We start from the raw sequence: 24,724 nt of genomic DNA, 5'->3' as shown, positions 1-24,724 counted from the left end.
TAGCCTTAGATTCATCAGGAACTCCTTCTGGGATTCAGATGGCATCAATGTAAACCTGGAAGCCAAATGACCCATCCAGGGTAAGGTCCTGTTTTTTGTCTATCCTTTGTTGAAGAGGGCTTTGGTTTTTAAAATGCCAGGATGAAAGGGATGGCCAGTTGAACCAAAGTACAGGTTTTGCTCCATTTGACCAGAAAAGCCTCAAGCAAAAATATTTCACAATATCAGAAAAGCCTCAAAGCAAAAATACTTCACAAATATCAGCTCTAGTAATGATGAGAGCAGATGCATTTCCATCTCCTCAAAAAGCTGGCCTTTTCTTTTTAAATCAAATCAAGTAACTGTATGACTGCCTTTGAGCTACAAGGATCAGACTCTATATAAACTACAGGACACAAATTCTTTTGTATACTTTACATGACCTAAATATTTCCCTTTTTTTGGAGGGATTCTGTAACTGGTGCCTTTACTCGGGGTGTTGAGCTGTTTCTTGGCTTTTTCACTGAAGGATGGCTCTTTACCACTTGAATTACACCTACACTCTGGCTTTTTGCTGGCTAATTGGAGATAAGAGAGTGATGGATTATTCTGCCTTGAATGACTGAATCCTGATCTCAGATCTCAGCTTATTTAGTAGTTAGGATTACAAGCATGAACCATCAGTGCCTAGTGGCATAATTACTTTTAAAAAAGTATTTCCAAGAGAGATGGATAGATTTACCATTTAGTTTCCAGCAACATAATAATGTGATAGAAATTTGCAAATATAAGTTTTGGATATTAAAATATTTATTTATGGATAGCTACATTTAATTTTTATGGAAAGTAGAGCTAAGTAAAACTCTTGCCATGTTTCTTTGTTTGATTGACCCAAGATATCTGCTTGAATAATGTATTGTACTTTCCTCAAATTTTCAGAAGAAAATGAAAAAAATAGAGATGACAATGAGAATAATTAGTAATTTGTTATTGAGGAAAACTTCAAAGACTATTTAGGCAACAATTCTGATTTAAAATGGCTTTACTTCAAATCACTCTTGGATTTTCCAATTTATTTAAATTAAAAAATTTAAATTTATTTTATTGATTATTGTATAAGGCATTAAAGTTGAGGGTGGGGTATTCTCTGAAACCTTGATTTATGTCCTAGTAACAAACTTTGTGAAGAAAAGAAAACTGTAGCTAGTGTTACTGATAGTTGATAATTTTCTTTCTCACAATGTTTGAAATCTTAGTTTCTCCTTTCTCAAGTCAGGGTGTTTACCAAACAAATTTTGTATAATACATTAAAGTGCTACTTGTGAAGATTATTGTTCAAATGACTGTATCAAGCAAATGCTTTTTGATGGTTTTTGCATTTTTTGTTTGATGTGTTCTGCATCTGACTATGCCTTTTCAGTGCAACGCCTTAAACCAACAGAGGAAAGAAACGTGTGTAGAAAAGTCACCTTCAGGACCATAGTCTTCAGTGGTTATTTACGTCTTGCAGAAACCTTCCAATTGCTGCAAATGACATGTCTCTCTTTCTTCTAGAAGCAAGTATGGAATAATTACTCTCTGAGTTCTTGTTATGTTATATATTGCATCCCCTCCATAGAAATCTGTTGTTCAATAGGTTTTATTTTTGTTGCTGTTGTTTTTAATATACTTATAATGTACTGTGTTTTTTTTTTGTTTCTTTTATATGTTCTTTCCCCATAGTATAACTCATTTTCAAGGTACCCTGCATCTTGTATATACATTTTCCTAATTTGGGATGGGGAAGAGAAATAACAAAGTACTGAAACAAGGATACAGGCTGACCCATTGTAGCAATGAGATGTACAAGACACTATTTTGAAAACAAACTTTACAGCTTGGTGCAGTGGAGGGAGAAGTTGGGGAGTAGGGAGGGAAAGGATGGGGGAGGCGGACAAAGGAGGTGGTAACAATGCTCAACAGGAAATGTACTCATTACCTTATTCATGTAACTGTAATCCCTTAGTACAGTATCTTTACAATAAAAACATATATTTAAAAAAAAGCTCAAGGACAGTGCTCAGGCCCTGAGTTCAAGCTCAAGTATTGGCACATAAAAAAAAGCTGTGTTGAAGTTCTAACCACAGTACCATTGAATGTAATTTTTATTGGGAAAAGGTTTGCACAGAGCTAATCAAGTTAAATTAGGCCATTAAAGGGTAGTTAATTCAATAGAACTGTTGTCTATATATAAAAAGGGAGAAGTTTGAAACAGAGATAGATACATACAAAGAACAGATTATGTGAAGACACACAGGGAGATAAATTGCAGCAAAGGCAGATGTTTGAGTTATGCAATTACACACCAAGACATGTCCAAGAAAACTAGCACATATCAAAAAGTCTAAGAAGTGTGTTCCTTCAAGTTTCAGAAGGACTGTGGTGCCAGAGGCATGTAAATTTGGCATTTGTGGCATCTAAAACCATGAAGTCAGATATTGGGGTTGTTTAAAGCCTTTTTTCTTTTTGCGGTCATGGGGCTTGAACCCTAGGCATGGGTGCTGTCCCTGCGCTCTTCAGCTCCAGGTGAGTTCTCTGCCGCTTGAGCCACAGCGCTATTTTCAGCCTTCTTGTAGTTTATTGGAGATAAGAGTCTCAGGGGCTTTCCTGCCCAGACTGGCTTTGAACTGAGATCTTCAGATCTCAGCCTCCTGAGTAACTAGGATTACCAACACGAGCCACAGGCGCCTGGCTAAAGCTGTTTTTTTTTTTTTTTTAAAATATATATATATATATTATTGTAAAGATACTGTACAGAGGGGTTACAGTTACATGATCAAGGTAATGAGTCCATGTCCTATTGATCATTGTTACCTCCTCCTTTGTCTTTTCTCTACCATCCCTTTCCTCCCCACCTCCCCAACTCTTTCCTCCCCACCTCCAGCAAAGTTGTGAAGTTTGTTTTTAACATAGTGTCTTGTACATTTTTTTTCTGTCTTCCAGAAGACTTAAGAAACTAAGTAGAGTTGATAAATCTAATAGATCAGAGTCTGGAATCAGGAAGGAAGGAAGGAAAGAAGGAAGGAAGGAAGGAAGGAAGGAAGGAAGGAAGGAAGGAAGGAAGGAAGGAAGGAAGGAAGGAAGGAAGGATGGAAGGCAGGCAGGCAGGCAGGCAGGCAGGCAGGCAGGAAGGAAGGAAGGAAGGAAGGAAGAAGAGGAAGGAAGGAAGGAAGGAAGGACAGGAATAAAGATGGGGAGCAAATGGATGTAGAGAAGAACTAAGTCAGTAAATAAGGGGAAAAGGAAAATCTCAAAGGAAGTGAGCTACCTAAATGTAAATTATGGTGAATAACTGTTTATAAAAAGTGAAGGCCAACACAGTGTTTCATGCTTGTAATCCCATTTATGCAGAATGCCAATTTCAGATAAAAAGCATAAGAACTTACCTGAAAAATAACTAAAGTAAAATGGAATAGAAGCATAATTCAAGTGATGAAGCATCTACCAAAGCAAGTCCAAGATCTTGAACTTAAACCTCAGTACTATAAAACAACAAGAAACAAACTGGCAAAACCAACCAAACCCAACAACAAAACTGCCAAAGTAGACATAAGAATTCTTATTTACATCTTTTTTCTCTATTTTTAATCTATCATTCTAAACCTTTCAGCCTGCACATGAAGGAAGAGAGTCAATTGCTAGGAAAGACAAAGATAGAGACGCTTGGTGAGGGGTTCTATTGACAATCATGATGGCTTCAGGGAAAAATTTGAAAGAAAAATACCAGGATGTCCATAGTCTACAGTGAATGGGTGTCTGTAAATCACTGTGTAAACACCCAGGAACTGCTCACCCAAAGTCAAGAACCAGTCAAGCAGTACCAGCTGTAAAAATGGAAGTGTGCAGGAAGTAGAGGATTCCTCCAACATCTGTTGGGGTCATTAAAAATGAAAAGTAAATCCAAACTGGCAATATAAGAGATTTATTTTTCTACATTAACCCTGACAGCAACTGCCAATTTTTTTTTCAATCTTTTGCCACACAAGTACCTTTCAAGGGGCATGAGAATCAGTGCCAACTGCAAAAGCAGCAATAGGTGGAAAAATCAGGATTAAGACAATTTAATATCGATGGCAAGTATCCAATAAGATGAGGGTAAAGAAGGGAATATGAGAACTCAAAGCTGGCAGGAAAGTGTCAACATTCCCCAGGAAAATATAATCATCGGGGGAGAATATAAATCTGAAGTGCACCTTAAAATCACAGCAGAGCCAAACAAGTCTTTGTAGGCAGTATCATACTCTGTGGAACATAGAATGTGAATAAAAAGCTCACTGAATTCTGAATGAGGCTAGTTTTAAATATGTGATTCTACCATAAATAATATTTAAGTGTTTTCCAAATAAAATGAGGGCAGATCCTTTAATGGTATTAGCATATCCATCACATGAAGATGCACCTCTCTTTAACATAGTCAAACGTTGACTGCTTATCTTGAATACTGCTGTTGGGAGACTGGTTTCTTTGTGTTCAGAATAGCATTTGTATAATAAATTAGATAATGTGTTAAATTTTGTCTCCTTTCTTTCAATCTTTTTTCAATTCTGTTGACTTATTATGGTGTGAAGTTCATATCCCAGCACCATGAGTCCACATACTGGTCTATTAATAACTGTAGCATTTAGAATGGGAAGGAGATCATTGGCTATAATGTTTTCATGCTATTTATTTACAAGGAAGAAGCAGAATTACTTAGCCAGTCACAAATATGGGCTTTTGCCATCAACAGTGTTGGATCAAATTTTCTTCTCCTACTTGCTAGATTATAATTACCAAATTTTCATCATGAAACAATTTACACCTTCAAACTAGGATCCTTTTGAAATAGAAAGGGACACTATTAAACATGTGTTGGAACAACAGGGCTGAAATGCCACTATGCCAGAAAAATTTTACACATGGTCAATTGTATGGTCAGAATGATACCAATGTCATAGAAGTGATATAAGGTTTGAATGAACCAATGTATTCAAAGCATTCAGGAGATCAGATGAATGGTAGCTAGTATTTTTGCTGGTGTACAATTTGCCCATTGTTGACCCAAATTTTAGGAACAGAGCCAACAATGGAAACCGCAGAGGAAGATTTGTCCTCTTGTCCTATAGTTTTATTTTTAATAGAGTAGATAAAACAGTAGAATAATAAGAAGCAGTGTACTAACATACCATTAGAATATATGAATACTCATTAATCATCTATCTTATTTACATTAAAAGATACATATTTAATTCTCCAATTAGATTAGCTCTGCTGAGAGCTATAATCACAGGTCTGATGTATTCCTCTTCATTTTTTCCTTCACTTTGTTTTGGAGTAAGGGGCCTAATACAACACTGTATATAGAGGAGGTACTTAAAATACAGAAAAGGGAATTTTATTCTTCTCTCTCTGTTCTCCATATTTTGAAGAATGCAATTGTCAGTACTAGTATAACAAATATGTGTTTACGGACTAAGAACTTCCTATTTGTGTTGACTCTCCTTTCCTTTCCTTCCTTCCCTCTCTTCTACCTCTCTCCTTCCTCTCCCCTTCCTCTTCCCTTCCCCCTCTCTCTCTTTTTCTTTTTCTTTCTTTCTTTCTTTCTCTCTCTTTCTTTCGCTTTCTTTTCTTCCCTCCCTCCTTCCCTCCCTCTCTCTGTCTTTCTTTTCTTTCCTTCCTTCTTTCGTTCTTTCTTTTCTTTTTAGTTTTGAGAAAATTATTATCATTTTTTCTTTTGATATTGTTAAGGTAGTATATAGAGGGGTTACAGCTACATAAGTAAAATAATAAGTACATTTCTTGTCAAACTTGTCTTTTGTCTCATCATTCTGTTGTTCCCCTTCTCTTCTCTAATTCAAATAAACATATATGCAATACCAGGGTACCAAAATAAAATGCAGTAACAAAAGGGGATATACCACAGGGAGAAGAACATACAAAAGAAACAAAAAAAGCGCATAGTGCTTTTTAAAAAACAACAACAGCAAAGAAAATCCTCTTGTGTCCATGTGTTTTCTTTCTGCACTGAAGCTTGCACTGGAGGCCTGTTGTTCTCACGGGGCCTTTTCACTCAAGGCGGGCACTCTACCACTTGAACCACAACTCTACTTCTTCTTCAATTTTTCTTTGAAAATATAAGACACAGCTATGCCTTTCCCCCATAATTAAGCATATATACATATACATACACATATATACTCTAAAATGGCAAACATTATGCTAGATTCCTTTATTTTCAACTTAATTTCATGACATTTTTTATTGTTCACACCTCACTCAAGTTGACAATATGTCTTTGTGCAAGAGAAAAAAATTTCAAATTAGGAAATTCAGATTTTTTTTCAGGAAACTAGAGAGGGAATGTGTAAATTATGCCAAGCTAAAATTAACTATATATACAATGTCTGGAAAGGACATATTAATAGTCAATGCGGATCATTTCACTATGAAATCAACTCTAGCAGTAATCAGCAGCAGGGAAATGTTGTGCTTGGAGGATGATATAGTTATCAGAAAGAGCCTTTCACTCTTGTTCCTAGTTTCAGTTAGTTATGTATATCTGACATTTGTATAAGGGAGACAATTATCTCTTACTTTACTCAACACATATTTGGAGATATAAACTTCTGAGAGTAAACATTGGAGGTTCTTAACTTTTGACATTCTCACTCTATTAAAGAATTGACAAACATCAACAACAACTTTCAGGACTCCTAGTTCATTATGTACATCAACAATCAGTGTGCTTGTTCTCTTTAATATCTTAATTTCTATAACTTACAAACTCTATCATTTATCCCCAGACCTTCTTCTGTTTGATCTATTTGGGTGAATACTTCAGAGATTGATTATTTGGTTCATAAATACAATTCAAGACCTTGATGTCTCCATTTCTCTCAAGCAACCTGACCTTGATAACTTCTTTTCTATCCAGAATCTCTGCTACAGAAGACAGTGGAGGGGGAAGAAGATAAAACACATCAATATTTCTAGTCTTGGCAGAATTGGTGGATGATAGAGTATAGCAAGATATTGAAACGCTAATTCAAACAATCCTCTTGAGTGTTTTAAGGTTTCATTTATTTTTGTTTTGAAAGCATAACTCTGTCCAAAGTATTATGTGAGGTTAATAAAAATAATCCTGTTTTCTGGGAGATAATTCAGAACTGGAAGGATAATGGTTTAATCCAATGGATTACCATTTTGGATACATATCTGTGAACTGACCCCAATATACCAAGAGATAACATGATATCAGATGAGATTTATTATTTTTCAAAGTGCTTTTATTTCTTGAAGGTTTAAAAATACTATACTTCAGCATTTGTTTAATAAACTGATTTGTTTCTCCAGACTCAAGCAAAGCTTAGAACTTCCTATCACCTGTGCTGATCTTAGATTACAACTTGTATTTTTTTCCTTCCATATGTGTTAATCACATTAGCTACATTAGTCACAATTATTTGGTGGCCTGCTTTCCTGGTCTATGGTCTATAGTCAGGGTAGTCTTATACAGTCTGATAAACTTCTTTTAACATAATGTTTGCTTATTTTTCCTGCATTTATCTCTGAAGGCTATTTCTAAAGTACCAGGTATATATCCACCTGATATTTAAGCAGATGGATTGTACCAATTTGATCATTAGTGCTTAACTTAATAAAATACTTGATATGCTCGTTGGAATGGAAAAAGAAGTAGAGATCTATAACTATATATAAAAGCAATTTGATAAACATTATTCAGAGAATTCCCTTTTGAGAAATTCACTCGGAAGGTGTAAATGTCATAAAATACAGAAATGTACTAAATTATGATTGAAAAATTATCATTTAAGGCCTATGTTTTGCTATAAACAAAATTAAAAACTTCAATGCTTTTAGTATTGGATTCCTTACATTAAATTAAGCATCAGACTTTGTAGTCATTTGGCTCTTAGGAAAAAAACCTGTCTAGTAAATTGGAAAATTTGTATTGTAAATTTAGTGAAAAACTTAGAAAATTAAATTGCCTATAGGATTTTAATTTAAAACAAAAAGATTCATGTATCACAACTCAGGAGGATGAGAGGTACATTATGAGGCCAATCTGTGCTATATAGCAAATTCCAGGCCAGCTTGTTCTCCATAACAAGATCTTCTCTCTAATAACAATAACAAGAACATATATCTGTAACACATCTATTTAGGTAAGCATAAACACATATACATGTATATATACACATACATGTGTATAGGTACACTTATATATTAAGGTAAATAGATGTACATATATATGTATGTGTAAAGATTTGTAGTTAGATATATCTATATATAGTATGGAAAAAATATATGTACACATATACTACATACAAATTTAATAACTGATATACATACATGTGGAAAAAAGGAAATATGCAATATGGATACTTTGGACAAGTATACATATATGACAAAAAAGGAAGGACATATACAATTCACATATGTAATATATAGAATAATAATTACTTTTTTGGGGGGTTTCCCGTCATGGGTCCTGAACTCTGGGCCTGGGTGCTGTCCCTCAGCTCTTCAGCTCAAGGCCACTTCCAGCTTTTATTTTTCTTGCTTATGTGGTGCTGAGGAATCGAACCCAGGGCCTCAAGCATGCAAGGCAAGCGCTCTACCACTGAGCCACCTTCCTAGCTCAATAATTACTTTTGAACTATTATTTGTGGTCAATTTTTTTCCTTTTCTGATATTTCTGAAAGAGTTGTGTATTATATATTTATATTTTTTCAAATTTTAAAAACAAAATCATTGAAAATGGTTTATCTATTTTTTGTTTTTCAACTTTCCAGGAAGAAAAATATATTTCTTCAAGTGTATATTAACTGTGAAAAGAATAGATCACTAAAGTTTCTTCTAAATTTCAAATTTTACTTTATTTTTGCCTAATCTCATTACATTAAGAACTGTATTTGTTTTTAAAGTATTATTTAGAGTATTATAATTTTAGTCAAATGTTTTAAGATACATTTATTAAAGGTATTATTTAAGATACATTTATTGTTCTGTCTTTGAAAAATGTGTTATATATTAAGAAAAGCAGTATGTGGATACTATTTCCAAATGAAATATAAAATTTATACTTCCTCAATAATGGAAAAAAGTCTAGAAAATAAATTAATGTTTTTGTTTACATATAGAGGGAAATTTTTAAAAAATATTACTTGAAAGTACTTATAATTGCCAACAATTGAAAACACATTGTTAGTGCTTGACAATCTAGCATTTTTACTTATATTAGTAACCTAAGGAGCAAGAAAAGAATGTTTAAGAAAGGTAGAAAGAGGGCTAGGAAGGTGGCTCAGTGGTAGAGCGCTTGCCTTGCATGCCTGAGGCCCTGGGTTTGATTCCTCAGCACTACATAAGCAAAAAGAAAAAAGCCGGAAGTGGCGCTGTGGTTCAAGTGGTAGAGTGCTTGCCTTGAGCTGAAGAGCTGAGGGACAGTGCCCAGGCCCAGAGTTCATGTCCCACGGCTGGACCCAAGAAAAAAAAAAAGAAAGGTAGAAAGATATGTTTTATTTAATTAAATATTCAAAATCTCAAAATATTTAATCTAATCTAAGAACTGGTTTACCTCTTTATATGCTTGAAAGATATATAAAATTAGAAAGTGAAAGAAATAAATCATAATTTAAAAAATTAACTGTAATTATGTTAACAAGGTATTTCATGTGTTATGTCCTTTGAGAATAATCTAAGTAAGATAAAATTTTTCTAATTTGTAATGTTAGCCTCCAAAGTCTATATTAGTATATTAATTTGCTAAATTTATTCCAGGCATCTCTGTCTTTCCATAAATACAAATACTGCATATATATCTAAAATTAGTGAAAATAAATATTGTTAGATCATGGTCCAAAAAAGCTCTTCATCATGATCACAATCATGATTTCAGAAGCATTGTTCAGTACAGCAATCTTACCTACGCCAGGCAGAATAAAACTCAAGAATTGAAATCTATCAATAGTATTTGACAGGCCTGAATAATCTTCAGGAAATATCATTGACAGGCTATAAACAATCCAAGTCCAGTAGAAACAAAGTTAATATAAAAGGAGTAATATGATTATTTTTATCAATTGATTGTCCTAGTTAGCTAAAGATGAATTTTTTTTAAAATCTCTCTTTTCTGTTTTTTTTTTTTTTAATTTAAATCTTCCTTAAAAATGTTTTAATTAACTTGTGTATGGTACCATATATTTACCTAACCCAGAGACTGGGGATGAAAGACCACTTCAACTCAGAAAGTTAAGACCAACCTAAGCAATAGAGACTACATCTCAAAAAAAAAAAAAAAAAAAAAAAGAACAAAACAAAGAAAAAGGAAAAAGAAAATTCCACTTATTTTTGCTTTACCTTTAGCATTTGAAAGGGTGTCATAATTAGAATATATTCTGTATTATTATTAATATTGCAGTTATGCAATATTGGTTGTATCATTTATGCTGGCAACACAAGGTAAAAGTTGACAATATCAGTTACAAAAGAATTAATTTGTACTTTAGCGGATAGTGGAGATGTCTTTGCTTCTTCATTTTTCTTTTTGCATAATGAACTTTAAACGATGAGCTTGTTCTATTTCCCTAGCTTTCCTTAAAGAAAGAGTATGGTTTTCCAAAGCTTCCATCACAATGAAAAGTAAGATTCATTTAGCCCACTTAAAGAATTTTAGAATAGTTGGTGTCTCAACATTTTTGTTTGCTTTCAAGATGAACTCTTTCGAATCATACTGGTGATAAAAGTTTTCAGCAGGAACATTTACTCATGGTGATTATCAGTGGGGTTTCTGTCTTTACCTTGAAGCCTATACCCCGCCCCCCCCAAAAAAAAAACCCAAAACCATAAAGAAACAGCGTCTTCCACTTTCCCAGGGTAGGGTAAGATTTCATTGCTAAATCACTTGGGCTTTGATGGAGGCCATGTCTTTATGCATGTCACCACTGGATACTCTTGCACTGTTCTAACACCTAGTGAGCTGCACAGTTTCCCCCCAGCATTCCACATGTGCAAGAGAGTATATTTTTCTTAGTTCATAAGTGCTTGGCAGAACTCTGATTCCCAAGGTACTTGGTCTATGTTGTTCTGAATTTTCATCACCAATCAGATTACTTACTTTTAAGCCATAAAAGTCACAGAGAAGAATTTGGGAAATTTATATTTAATAGGACTCTGGGGAGGACGGGTAGGATGAGAGCTGAAGGGAAAGGAGAGATCATTTCCACAGATCAGTAGGTAGACATTTTGAATCTAAAAAGATTTCAATAACACAGTTTTTCATATTAAAAATACTAGTGTATCAACATTGAACAGAGATATTCATACAAAAAATATAAGCTCTGGGATGGTGGGAGGATGGGAAAGGATGGGAAGGGATGGGAAGGGGAAACAAAGAAGGAGGCTACAATGCTTGTACTCATTATCTTGCCCATGTAATTGTAACCCCTCTGTACAGTATTTTCACTATATATATATATATATATATGCTCTGTTCTCTATCAGTGCCTGTTTTTTCATAAAGTGACTTAAAAGCTATTTTAAGATCACATCTTCAATCAACACATCCAGCTAGATTTTCTTTCTAATAATTGTTTGTTTAATGTTTTATTTTACAAATATGTATGCTTCTGCTCTTCCTACTCATATTGCACTTAAGAAAGCCTTCTCTTGATTCTTTTCCCCATCCAGATTCTCTCTCTCTCTCTCTCTCTCTCCTTATTATTTGTAGTTTTGAATTCTGTAGAAAGAAAGGAAAATACATTGTATCTGTCTGGGAGATGGGGTTATTGGTGTGGTGGGGGAAAATATTAAATAAAGAACTGCTGTAGTACAAGGGTGATTTGTCTAGTAGTGATACTTAAATTTCTCGTTCACTCCAATGAAGAAATGAAGATTGGATCACCTCTGTTGATCAGGAAGTGTGTGACAGCTGAAGGGTTCAAGTAGGATGGGAAGCTGGTATGAATCAGAATCTATGGAAATGGAAAGACTTGGAAAAAATTATATTAAGTGAAATAAGCCAGGCCCAAAGAAACATAGGTCCTATGGTTTCCCTTATTTGCAATAACTAGTATATGTCTGAGATAAGCAGAAATGGTCAGATAAGTTGATGTTAGGTGAAATGAACCCCAAGATAAGGACTCAAATGAATTTTCTTTCTTGCTATTGTTTCTAACGTATTTTTAAGATCATTTCTTTGTTGCTTTGTATGTTCCTCCCCCACAGTATAACACCCTGTTTTCACTGTATTTGATGTTGGTATAATTTGTGGCGGGGAAGGGAAAAAACAAATTGTTTAAATAGGGATACAGGTGGATCCATTGCAACAATGAGCTGTACAAGACATTATGTCGAAAACAAACCTTTACAACTTAGGTACAGGACGGGGGGTGGGGGATAGAGAGATGAGAAGGAATGGTAAGGGGAAACAAAGGAGGAGATAAGAAATGTACTCATTATCTTGCTCATGTAATTGTAACCCTTCTGTACGGTATTTTCACAATATAAATTAATTAATTAATTAAAAAATCTATGCTAATGACAGCAAATAGTGATGACTTTTCTAAAAGTGGCACCTTCCAGTAAAAACATTTTATAATTCACCTATGGTATTCCTGTATCCTATTTCACCTATGGTATTCCTGTATCCTATTCCTTAAAGCTAGGAAATGAGCAATATGCTCTCTTTCAGGAAACAGATTCATTCTTACCCACTGGCTTATTTCACCCATTATGGATGAAATTATTGAGTAAATGACTTTTGTCTACTCCTATTGCAGCATACTTTGTCAACTATTTTAGTAACAAAATTACAAATCCAGTTGTGTATGAGTAGCAGGAGAATTTTACCTCATAGATATACAGCAGTTAGGATTTATTGCAATGGACTTATTACAAGAATTAACTATAAGTCTCATAACAGTTTAACCTAAGTAAAGTAGTTTTGCAGGTTTGCTTGGTCCAAAAAAAATTTCATATTTTTGGGATTTCTTGTCCTTGAGTAACTTAACTACAATTATGTTCTTGTTTTTAAATCAGAAGACATAGAAATTTATTAATATTAAGATAAACCCTGTAAATCATATTTTATTTCATAAGAAGATATTCTAATTTAATAAAGTATATAATTTCTCATCATTCTGAAACACCTAACTCAAGTTTGATGTTCTTATATGAGGCTTTCCCAAGACTACCTGAAAAAATAGTTGATCTTTCACCTTGTTATTCCATGTCACCAAACTGCTACATTTATGAGAGACGAAAATATAATATGGCTATGCATACAGTTTTGAAACACACAGTCCCTATACTTTTAAAACTTGGTTCTACTAGTACCATTTAGAGCAGAACTGCCTAACTTTATTCATTTTTAAAACTGGGATAAGAGCGCTATCTAACTAATAAAGGTCCAATTTCTTACTTATTAAATATACAAAAGGGTTATAAAAAGGCGGAGTAGTGTTACACACACCTGTTAAAAACTTCCCTGAAAAGTCTGAGGCAAGAGGATTGGATGTTCAAGGACAGCCTAGGATACATAGAGAAATGAAAAGGAGTAAAATTAACTGTTTAAGAGTCTTCTGAATATCTGCCTATAATTGGATATACAAATAGAAAACTTTTATTAAGTCTTTAATAGAGAAAGTATATAGATGAATGATTAATTGAAAGTAGGCTATCAGAATTTTAAACAAAATAATTAACAAAATATAAAAGAATATAAAATTGTTCTTAATTGAGGAGAATTTTTCTCAAAACATATGGAAAAGCTGGCCTTTAGAAAACAAGAAAACAACATCTACATGATATGATACATGGCCATGTTTCTACAGAGAAAAGAGTATCATTTGTTACCAGAGAAAGGAAAATCATTTTTTTTATTGTGAAAATACCGTACAGAGGGGTTACAATTACATGGGCAAGATAATGAGTACATTTCTTATCAAGCATTGTAGCCTCCTCCTTTATTTCCCCTTCCCATCCCTTCCCATACCCCCCCACCCCCGTTACCCGATCCTTCCCCCCCCCCAAAGTTGTAAAGTTTGTTTATCGACATAATGACTTGTACATCTCATTGTTGCAATGGGTCCACCTGTATCCCTAGTTAAACGATTTGTTTTTTTCCCTTCCCCTCCACAAATTATACCAACATCAAATACAGTGAAAGTAGGGGTTATACCGTGGGGGAGGGACATACAAAGCAACAAAGAAATCATCTTATAAATATGTTAGAAAAAATTGCATGAAAGGAAAAAACATTTGAATACTTATCTTGGAGTTCATTTCCCTAACAACTTATCTGACCTTTTCTGCTTAACTCAGACATATACTAGATATTGCAAATAAGGGAAACGAGGAGCCCTATGTTTCTTTGGGCCTGGCTTACTTCACTTAATATATTTTTTTCCAAGTCTTTCCATTTCCTAACAAATGGGGCAATGTCATTCTTTCTGATGGAGGCATAGAATTCCATTGTGTTTATATACCACATTTTCTTGATCCATTCATCTACTGAGGGGGCCCCCAACAACAAATCTTCAAAGAAACAACTGCCCAATAAATAAGTGGGCTAAAGACTTAAAGAGAAACTTCTCTGAAGAGGAAAGAAGGATAGCCAATAGACACATGAAGAAATGCTCAATCTCTCTAGCCATAAAAGAAATGCAAATCAAAACAACATTGAGATACCACCTCACCCCAGTTAGAATGGCAAAAATCAAGAACTCTAACAACAACAGATGCTGGAGGGGATGTGGCCAGAAGGGAACTTTACTACATTGTTGGTAGGAGTGTAAACTTGTTCAACCACTTTGGAAAGCAGTATGGAGGTTCCTCAAAAGACTCCACATAGAGCTCTCCTATGACCCAGCAATCCCAGTTTTGGGCATTTACCCAAATGATCACAAACAAGACCACACTAAAGCTACCAGCACAACTATATTTATTGCAGCATTATTTACTATAGCTAAGATAAGGAAAATCATTTGATCTAAAGAGTTCAAGACAAGCTGGATGCTGGTGGCTCATGCCTGTAATCCTAGCTATTCAGGATACTGAAATTTGAAGATTGTGGTTCAAAGCCAGCCCAAGAAGGAAAGTCTATGAGACTCTTTTTTTGATATATATATATATATATATATATATACATATATATATATCTCAAAATATACTATATATATATATATATATATATATAGTAAAGATATTGCTACAGAGGGGTTACAGTAACATGAGCAAGGTAGTGAGTCCATTTCCTATCTAGCATTGTTACCCCTCCTTTGTTTTTCTCCTATCATCCCTTTCCTCCCCACCTCTACAACTCCTCCCTCACCTCCCCTACAAAGTTGTAAAGGTCATTTTCAACATAATGTCTTGTACAATTCATTGTTACAATAGGTCATCCTGTATCCTTATTTCATCATTTTGTTACTTCTCTTCCCTTCCCTAAATTAGAAAAAAGTATATACAAGATGCAGGACACCAGAATCAAATACAGTGACAACAGGGATTGTACTGTGGGGGAAGAACATACAAAGAAAAAAATTACATTGTACATTAAAAAGAAAAACAAGAAAGATACAGTCTCATGTGTCCTTATCTTGGGGTTTGTTTCGCTTAGCATCAAGTCATATGGTCATACGTACATAGTGTTTGACCTCTTCTGCTTGTCCAAGACATACACTAGTTATTGCAGGAAAACTATGGGACCTATGTTTCTTTGGGTCTGCCTGTCTATGAGACCCTTCAATTAACCAGTTGAAAACCAGAAGTGGCACTGTGGCTCAAAGTGGTAGAGCGGTAGGTTTGAGCAAAAAAGCCCAGAGATAGCTCCCAGGCCCGGATACCCTCACACCTAACAACAACAATAAAAGAAAAGCAAGAGTTCAGGGCCAGCTTGGAACAAAACTGTGAGACACTGTCTCAACAAGCAAAAAAATGGAACAAGTGTGTTGGCATTTGCTTTGCTACTAAAAAAAAAATAACAAACAGACATATATGGATGTTTATGCTTTAGTGTATGAGTTTCTTTTGTTCATTTATGGTGTATGTGCATATGTGAGTGTGTGTTAGAGAGAGAAAAAAAGAGAGAAAGGGGAATGAACACACACACACACATATATATATATATATATAAATATATGAATGGGTAGATGAGGGGACAGATGAACACATGCATATATATAATATGTAGAATACATATATAGAAGGAGAAAATATAAAATACGTATATGCAGATAGATAGATATAAATACTAGCATAGAGTATCAAACAAAAACTCCAGGTTGCCAAATAATATCTACAAAACTCATCACTATTACAGAAGAGGTTCTCACTGACTGAGCATTGTTAAGTGTTTTCTGTTCATTTTGTCAGAAATACTCCAACTGCTTTGTCTATTCAATAACGTTATCTGTCAGAATCAGTCATAATTAGATTCCTTTACTACAAAAATAACAATAGCCAACAACAAATAGAAACCATAAACTTCCCAAGAATCTACTGTGTCAAATGTAGTAGCAGATATTAAACAATTGACAATGGGCTAATAAAAAAGGAAAGGGGAAAAAAGTAATTATTAAGCAAACAAGACCTATTGGCTGACATCACTATTTGAAATAGGAAAAAACGCAACAAACATTTCACTTGCATTTATCGAATTTTGTAAAATGGACAAAATGAGAATATTGGAGCTCCTCAAAACTATACAACACCACTGAAAAACGACTATGAAATTGCTGTGGTTGCCTATAAAATGTGCTTAACTTAAATCTTCTTGTGGCTCTTGGCACAGTTATATTCAATGTATGTATGTGAAGTTGCAACCAGGGAAATTGAAGGGATAGGTAGGATTGGTAGATTGATAAAAAAAGGAAGACATTGATCCAGATATGTTGTACTTACAACTGTACTTACAAACTGACAAGTTGGATTGAAATGCCTTTGTACATGTATATAAGGATAACAAAAACAAACAAACAAACAAACAAATAAATGAAAACATTCTTAACTGTAATAGAACAAATAGTATAATGATTCTGAAATGACATAGGTGATATTTTCTATTGGGTAATTTTACATAGGGAATTCACCTAGATCAAATACTTTCAAAAGGTATATGTGATATAATCTATGTGATTTTGATGTAGTAGTGCTATTGAAATCGAAACCCAGATACTGACATGTAGTAAGTAAATAATGGATAGAATTTAAGTTTTGTTTTGATTTGGATATTAATAGGAAAAAACCTAAATATATCAGAAGAAAGTTCATATGTTTGCACAAGTCCGGTTTAATCTTCAATATATGTATGCTTATATTGTTTTTGTATTGGTAATTTTTTAAAATTTCATTTTAAAGATGCTGTACAAAGGGATTGACAAGAAAAGTATTGGTGATTTTGGTGCATAAATTGATGTGGTTCTTCTGTAACAAATAAGCATTATTTTAGTTAAGTCTTACTTCCTGACCAACTAGTACTGATACCACAAATGCCACAATATTACATCATTACTTGATTTCTGAATGAGATATATCAATGGAAAAACATTAACCAAATCATATGACCTACTTAAAATTCTACTTCTGGGAAATGAATTATAAAAATATAGTAAAAATGAGAAAAGCTTGCTTTTTGTGAAAGGTTGTTACATTTTTATACAATATCATTCCATAGTATACCTGAGCCTAGAATTGTCTCACTGAATCACAAGAGACAAACACAGCTAGAATGAAAAATGTATTAGTAGTTTATCAACATTTGATTGAAGTTTTATATCTATGGATCAAAGATTAATAACAAATTGCCATTGCATTGGAAATGAAGGAAGCTGGAATGAGAAAGTTGTCAAGATGGAAGTCTATTTCAAATAGATATATCTACATTGCATGGTTACTTTCCCAAAATGAATTTTTAAAAATAGGCTGAAGAATGTTTTTCCTTAATTCTATGCTTCATAATTAAATCATATACAAATCCACTTTTAAGCCCTAAGGATTGTCTACTTTTTGTTTTTGTAAGAAAATGAAGAAATAAATTTTACATAAATTTCCATTTTAAAGGAAAATTGGCATAATATTTATGATATTTACAGTCTTTCCATGATATGGTCTGTAGTTCACAAAAACCACAACTTAGGATAAAGAATAGATAAAATATGATCCGTGAATACTATTTGAAGAGCACAAGTATCACTGAATTAGATTATGCAAATGAATTGAACAATATACTAGGAGCATAGTTATAAGATGCTTTCTCATATAGTATGCAAATGTGAAAATTGCCTTTGATTTAGAACCAAATTCTGCCATTTTTAGAATTTACTACCATCAGTGTTTATTTTGCATGATTATGTGCAATTTCTTCTAATTTTTTTTGGAGGGGGGCTTCCGTTCTATATGTTATAAAGCGTGGATGTGTCACTATTTATCTGTACAATAAAGTATTAACTAAATATTTAGCTATTTTAATTTTCTTCATTTAGTATACATTTAATTGGTTCAACTCTCAAGAATAACTTTTTAACTACTATACAATAACTCATTAACTACTATACAAAAATTGTAGTGATATAAATAGTCTGTTCAAACTAGAGATAGGTGAATGAAATTAGGCAAGACAGTCATTTCAAAAGTCTAGTTTTCTTATTTAAATTGAATGTTTCTATATTCTTTGGAGAAAATATAGTTCATTTTGTTTCTCAATTGCTTGCTATTAACTACACACCTAAGTCTTCCCAAATACTCTTGTTTGAAGCCTGAAAATAACTCTCATATGCCTTCTGACCAGTCAGGTGTTAGTTTTTCGGTTTGCATCTTCTTCCTATATGATCACTTTTATTACAGTATGTAACTTTGCACATGACAGTCACAATTTGAGCATGTCATTGTAGTTCTGACTTTAAAACCCAACCTCAACGCAAGTTTTCATAGCACTAAATTTCCAGTACTTCCCATTGAACCACTGGAAATTTCTAATACCTTAGTAAAATATAAACTTATTTTAAAATTTCCATTTCTGAAACTTTTCCTGTTATATCTTCCTATTAAAACCCGAGAAAATGATTCTGAGTAATCGTCTTCATCTTCAGGGGGCAATATGTTCATAATTCTCTAATGCAGCTGAAATCTCATCCATTCTAGGAAGTTTTCATAGCTCTTTGCATCAATCATGCACTAAGCATACAAATAATTAACAGTTTTTCACACTGCACTCTAATTTATTTGGTATGTTTTCATTTGCTTCTATTTTGCTTCAATCTTTTTCAAGGGTTCTCTCCTAGAAATTGTATATGGCTTAACATCCATACAAGTTTAGAAAGTCTTGACTAATGGTGTTCACATACATGTATAACTTTCCTATCATTTAATACAACAATAGATCTATATCTTCTTTCAACTGTTTTCCATTTTGTTTATTCACCTTTTAATTAACTCTAATTTCCCAACCTCAGGTGTGTAGATTAAAATGAGTAGTCCTTTGAATTTGTAAATTTATCTTCTTTTATTTAGTTAAACCCTATAATATGGCTATAAACAAGGAGGCTGGCAAACAGCAGCACAGTGAATCCAAACCTAATTTTAGATGATCCACATTAATGCTGTTTCTAACAAACATGCAGTGGCTTATTTTATAAACCCTCCTAATAATACATGAAGCAGGAATCACAGAAATTAAGGATAATAAAAAAGAAACAACAAAAAATACAACATAGATGAGACTAGGAAAGTAAAATGGAGATTGCAAAAAGAAATATATAAGGAAAAGACACAGAGAGAAAATGAAAAACTCCTGAAAGATAAATTAATGTATGGCCGAAGGCAACGAATGTCATTTAGTAATACATATACTGGAAATAAAAATAGAGCCAATTAGTATGAACAGGAATAAAAAATAATCAGGAGTCAGGATTAGCAATATGCAGGGTAACTTGCATAAGATCCAGAAGATGGCAAAAAGAAGGTAAGAAAGAAAAAATGGTAAGAAAGGAAAGCTGGCAAATAAAAGGAGAAGTGAAATTGAAAAAGAAAACTAAGGTTCCTTTCTGTCCACATCCCCTCCAGCATCTGTTGTTAGAGTTCTTGATTTTTGCTGTTCTAACTGGAGTGAGGTGATATCTCAATGTTGTTTCGATTTGCATTTCTTTTATGGCTAGGGATGTTGAACATTTCTTCATGTGTATATTGGCCATCCTTCTTTCTTCTTCAGAGAAGCTTCTCTTTAAGTCTTTCGCCCACTTACTTATTGGGCAGTTGTTTCTTTGAGGATTTGTTGTTGGGTGGTTTAATTTTTTGAGTTCTAAGTATATTTTAGATATGAGACCCTTGTCCATTGTATGGCTAGTAAAGATCTTCTCCCAGTCCGTGGGCTTTCTATTGATCTTGCTAGCTATGTCATTTGCCCTGCAGAAGCTCTGCAACCTTATACAATCCCATTTGTCCAACCTTTCTTTGATTTGTTGTGTTTCCGGGTCTCTATTCAGAAAATTTCGGCCTGAGCCAAGGAGACCCAGGGTTTCTCCTATTCCATCCTGTAATGTTTTCAGAGTGTCTGCTTTGAGTTCAAGGTCTTTGATCCATTTGGAGTTGATTCTGGTGCAGGGTGATATATAAGGATCTAGCTTTAGTTTTCTACATGTAGTTAACCAGTTTTGCCAGCACCATTTACTGAAGAGGCTGTCTGTCTTCCATTCTATTGTTTTAGCTCCCTTATCGAAGATTAGATGGCTATAGGTCTGTAGGTTCATTTCTGGGTTTTCAATTCTATTCCATTGGTCCTGAGGTCTGTTCTTATGCCAATACCAAGCTGTTTTGATTACTATGGCTTTATAGTAGAGTTTGAAATTTGGTATTGATATTCCTCCAGCAGTGTTCTTTCCGTTGAGGAGCGTTTTTGCTATTCGGGGTCTTGTTCAACCACTTTGGAAAGCAGTATGGAGGTTCCTCAAAAGACTCCACATAGAGCTCCCCAATGACCCAGCAATCCCACTTTTGGGCATTTACCCAAATGATCACAAACAAGGCCACACTAAAGTTACCAGCACAACTATGTTTATTGCAGCATTATTTACCATAGCTAAGATATGGAACCAACCCAGATGCCCCTCAGTAGATGAATGGATCAAGAAGATGTGGTATATATACACAATGGAATTTTATGCCTCCATCAGAAAGAATGACATTTCCCCATTTGTTAGGAAATGGAAAGGCTTGGAAAAAATTATATTAAGTGAAGTAAGCCAGGCCCAAAGAAACATAGGTCCCATGGTTTCCCTTATTTGCAATATCTAGTATAGGTATGAGTCAAGCGGAAAAAGTCAGAGAATGTGATATTAGGAAAACGAACCCTCAAATATGTATTTTAATGTTTCTGTTTCTTTCATGCATGTGTTTCTAATGCATTTATAAGATTATTTCTTTGTTGCTTTGTATGTCCCTCCCCCACAGTGTAACCCCCGCTTTCACTATATTTGATGTCAGTATAAAATGTGGAGGAGACGGGGACAAACAAGTCGTTCAGGTGGACCTGTTGCAACAATGAGAAGTACAAAATGTCATGTCAAAACCAGCTTTACAATGTCGGTGGGGGGGGGGGAGGGAGGGTATGATTGGGTGGAGGGCAGGGGGGAGGCTGGGAAGGGAGGTGAAGGGTAAACAAAGGAGGAGGCTGCAATGCTTGGTAAGAAATGTATGCATTATCCTGCCCATGTAATTGTAACCCCTCTGTACAGTATGTTCTCAAATAAAATAAAATAAAATTAAAAAAAAAAAAAAAAAAGAAAACTAAGACATTTTCAACTGCAAGAAAAGAAAGAGGTCAGATCACTAAGGAAAGGAAGAGATAGTTTATTGAGTTCAAATGTAGAGGAAATAAAACAAAATTCTTTGGCCTCAGTGTCAAAAAAAAAGACAAATATGCAATGTTAATGAGACAAATATAGTTACACATTTCCTAGAAGAAAGAAAAAGTACTGAATCAGGAAATTAAAATTGTTTCGAAATACTGAATCAATTAAATCTTTTATTTTCTTCTTCATGCTACATTCTACTCCAAAAAAATGTAATGCTAAACAATATTACTATTGCAACAATAAACATTTTTAGAGCTGATTACTGAGTCATACACCAACCAATTATGGAAAGAACATAAATGACTCTTTTTAAAAAATCTGTTTTAAAATATCTAGTAAATTCTAGACCAGCAGAGGTGAGTAAGATGATGTTGACAAAGACAAATACTTTGGCTATCATTTACAAGTAATTTAAATTTTAGTAGTCATAAATTATTATATGACTAGGATTGCTTTTCAATTGGAGTTTATAAAATATATTTTTCTTAGATTTTTAAATATCAAATACCTAGTAGAGGTTTTTTTTGTTGTGAGTTATTTGAATGAAAGTTGCATTAAGCTAAGTAAAGAAATTTCAATAATAAGCTAGAATATAAGGATTTCATTTTTAATGACTATTCTTTAAGACAAATTCCCTAAAGGTAATTCTCAAAGTAAAGTCAACATGATACACAATTTTGAGTATTTTGTATATTGTTAGCATTATAACTTTGACCTTAAAGCAAACCTTAAAGCAAAATATTACTTGTAATTTGTGATCTTGTTTTCTATTATTTTATTATACAAATACAATCTGGACTAAGATCAAATGCTTCAAAGATACATTCCTTTTTTAATGTTTTTTATTGTAAAAATAGTGTACAGAGTAATAAGTACATTTCCTATTGAACATTGTTACCTCCTCCTTTGTTTTTCCCCTACCATCCCTTCCCTACCAACCCCCCTGCCCGATTCCCTCCCTCCCGCCATGTTCCTATCTTGGGGTTCATTTAACTTAAAATCATCTTATATGGTCATATGTACATATCCTTTGGCCTTTTCTGCTTGTCCTCGACTTATACTAGTTATTGCAAATAAGGGGAACCATGGGACCTATGTTTCTTTGGGCCTGGCTTACTTCACTTAATATATTTTTTTTCCAAGTCTTTCCATTTCCTCACAAATGTGGCAATGTCATTCCTTCTGATGGAGGCATAGAATTCCATTTATATATATACCATATTTTCTTAAGTCATTATAAAAAGAAAGTAAGCTTCTGACAATTTGAATGATAGGTGTTCGTTCATCAGAAATGAAGAATGTTCAAACCTTGTAATGGAAATACACCTTAGACTATATATGGGAGGGTGTTTTCAAAAATTACCTAAGGGGAAAAGATTTGTCCTAAATACAGGTGGTACCATCTCAGAGACTGGGTCTTCAGATTGAATAAATGGGGAAAAAGAAAGAAGGCACAGAAGAATATTTCTCTCTCTCATTCTCATCCACTCTTACTCTATTTGTCTGTCTGTCTGTCTGCCTGCCTGCCTGTATGTCAGTCTCACTCTCTCTCACACAGCCCATTTGCTGCTTTTGTTTTGTTTTGTTTTCCTGTGCTGGGGATCAGGGCCATTGTGCTTGCTAAGCAACCACTCTGCTATTAAGACAAAACTAGTCTCTTTGATAAATCCTTTCTGGTGATTTACCTTGTATAAATATGTAAAAGATAAGACAGTGAAAAGATGAATGGAAGGGTTGCTGTGAGCCAGATTAGTTGACTCATCCCTGACTGCATAAAAATAATAGTAGGCCAACAGTTGTCACAATCTAATATAAGAGATTTTCCTTGTATAAGTACAAACCAAAAAAATAAAAGCTGCATGAAACAGCTACAAGTTTTAATATCAAAGATTTAGATTAAGAACTGAAACCATAATTTTATACTGGATATATGAGAATGTTGCATGCTTATTTTATCTTAGTAGGTACTCAGGTTCCATTTTCATCTCTCTCTTCCTACTCTCCTTCCTACTCTCCCTCCTTCCTTCCTTCCTTCCCTCCTTCCCTCCATCCTTCCTTCCTTCCTTCCTTCCTTCCTTCCTTCCTTCCTTCCTTCCTTCCTTCCTTCCTTTCTTCCCTCCTTCCTTCCTTCCTTCCTTCCTTCCTTCCTTCCTTCCTTCCTTCCTTCCTTCCTTTCTTCCTTCCTTCCTTTCTTTCCTCTGAAATCCTTTTTTCCTATTTGTCTTTCTTTTTAAAAAGAAAAATGGTTGTAAAATTGTGACCCAAACAATCTATATAAATTAATGTAGGTAAAATTGTGTACATATTTGGTGCATGCATGTTTTGAAATTGTAATTCAATGACACTATTAATTTTTTTTGTTTGAATATAATTTCTTTTAAACTTTCTTAGCATTTATTTTGCACTTATATTTTCTATAAATCTCTTCAGTACATATTGAAAACAATATGTTTATGCTTTACATCATTTATTAAATTTTAAGTTCTTGGAGTATGTATTTCTTCAAAAAATGGTGAAATGTTTCCCATCTATACCACCACTAATTGAACGTTAAATTATTTCTCTGAGAGAACAAAATAATTTTCATATAAAATTTCATAGAAGGAAAATGGATTTTGCCTAATAGCATAAAGATTAAAATTTACATCCTAGAACATGCCTAAAATACCATTATATTAGTAAGAAATCTATTCATTTATATAATGAATTGAAATGGATCATTTTTGCAATGGCACCCTCCGGGACTTACATTCTTTGCTTCTTTCTCTAAGAGGATATATATTAAAAAGGTGCTTCACCAGTACTTCTTATAAGATACTATGTAGACTTTCTCTAGTCTAGCAATGACTGTCTTTGTG

General features: G+C 33.9%; 1 protein-coding gene across 3 annotated transcripts in view; it reads right to left on the bottom strand.

The window, feature by feature from the left end:
* Arhgap15 (Rho GTPase activating protein 15) overlaps window positions 1–24,724 on the bottom strand; it is a 655,060-nt gene that overhangs the window by 385,367 nt on the left and 244,969 nt on the right. The window lies entirely within an intron of this gene.

The sequence above is a fragment of the Dipodomys spectabilis genome, unplaced genomic scaffold (genome assembly GCF_019054845.1).
Source record: "Dipodomys spectabilis isolate Male_0828 unplaced genomic scaffold, ASM1905484v1 ptg000081l, whole genome shotgun sequence".
NCBI classification, from domain to species: Eukaryota; Metazoa; Chordata; class Mammalia; order Rodentia; family Heteromyidae; genus Dipodomys; species Dipodomys spectabilis.
This window is presented reverse-complemented; position numbering and strand designations above follow the sequence as displayed.